We start from the raw sequence: 1,643 nt of genomic DNA, 5'->3' as shown, positions 1-1,643 counted from the left end.
GCCCCGCCTGGCGCGCGCACTGGCACGCACCCCGCCACGCGCGCTCGACACTCACGCGCTGCCACGCACACGCGCCGCGTGGCCCACGGCTGCCCTTGCTCGCCTGCGCAGGGCCGGAATCTTCCCTGCCGGCCCCCGGGCGGGCCGCGCAGCCCTGGCGGGGCAGAACTGTCCCTAGTCGTCTAAGTACTGACTGAACCGGGGTCCCGGCGTCGGCCGGGCTGTCCTCGGTGAGACGATAGCATGAGGATGCACTGAGCAAAAACAAAAGTATAGATTTCTATGCCCCCTCCCCTTTAAAAAAAAAGATTACCTTAAGAAAGAAAGGGGGAAAAAAACAAAAAACGAGGAAGGCGTGGGGGTGGGCGCGGAGCCTCTCCAGGCAGAGTCGGGCTGTTAACTTAAAAAGTACTCTTCGTCTCTCATTTTCCAGGCGTATGTTTAAATCCCACCCCAAGCTGCCAGCGCTATCCTTTTCCCTTCATACCTGTGCTTTGGGTTACAAACTTCGTTTCTCCTCTCAACCACCAATTGGTTATTTAGGAGGAGAGGAGAAGAGGGGTTAAGAAATATTTAGGCAGGAGAATATTCAGAAGCTGCGCTGATTTGTCACTCCTTTGGTCAAATTAGGTTTCTGAGAAACTTGGAACTTCCAACGTTGAACATCATGTTGAGGCTTCTAAAATGTTTAAAGAGCCTCCCTGCACTAGTATTATTTTTTATCATTCGATATTTAGTTGAGTGTAGACATTTAGAATTATATGTGTAAGAGGAAAAAAATGCCCCTCGTCCTTGGTTCCCCAAGGCCGTTTGCGTTTCTTTCCGTCTAGGTTGTAGTTCACTTCCTCTCTCATTCCCGCCAGGAGAGATTGTAAACTCAAGTGGTGTCCGCCGTGAACAAACAGCAAGAAACCTTAATCTGGAGTGTTCGTGACCTTACTTGGCATCTGCCTCTCAAGATCCCACCCCCTCTGTTTGAACTATTATTCAAACTGTAGACTTGGAAACAAGGGCTGGTTGGTTGGTCGTTTAAAATGTGAGAAGAGCTGCACAGGGGTAAACCGAGGGCCGGGGGGGGGGTTGGCCTACAGAAGTCTACCCTTGAAAGGCTGAACCACAGCGCATGGGAAGTGCATCGAGAAGAGACTGTCTGTAAACAATGACAATCAGGGCTTTCAAAAATCATAAAACTGATTGAAATATCTGATTCATTATTTATTCATCACAGCACAACTTTGCAAATCCAAGAATAGTGTTTGAAAACCAAGTGCCTTCGATTTTGTACATCAACTCGGCAGATGGATCTCCCTTTCAAAATGTAGCGAAAGGGTTAAAGCTATAATTTCAGAAAAGTATCTCAGGAAATGACATTAAGATCTGATACATTTCCCTTTCTTTCTGGCAATAATATCTCCCAAAGAAAAAAAATATATACTTATTGATATGATGCTAATGTTTCTCATTATGAGTACGAGTGTCAGAATGATTCCTGTTTGTGCAAGTGTTTTTAAAACTGCGAGGACACTTTCACTACTATGAAAGCTGATGAGCCAATGAAGGAGAACTTCTTTTAACTCCATAATAGCAGGTTACATAGTAAATGAACTCGGATGGTCAAATAGCCAATTATGGTATAAATATCC

At 46.1% G+C, this 1,643-nt stretch overlaps 1 long non-coding RNA gene across 1 annotated transcript in view; it reads right to left on the bottom strand.

Annotated features, from left to right (window-relative positions):
* Window positions 1–304, bottom strand: part of LOC100465411 — a 7,777-nt gene extending 7,473 nt beyond the window's left edge. Inside the window, exon 1 of the long non-coding RNA XR_002142877.2 lies at window positions 56–304. This is a non-coding gene — a long non-coding RNA (uncharacterized LOC100465411). The remainder of the gene's footprint in view (window positions 1–55) is intronic.
* Between the last annotated feature and the right edge of the window lie 1,339 nt (window positions 305–1,643).

The sequence above is a fragment of the Ailuropoda melanoleuca genome, chromosome 2, assembly GCF_002007445.2.
Source record: "Ailuropoda melanoleuca isolate Jingjing chromosome 2, ASM200744v2, whole genome shotgun sequence".
In the NCBI taxonomy this organism is placed as follows: Eukaryota; Metazoa; Chordata; class Mammalia; order Carnivora; family Ursidae; genus Ailuropoda; species Ailuropoda melanoleuca.
This window is presented reverse-complemented; position numbering and strand designations above follow the sequence as displayed.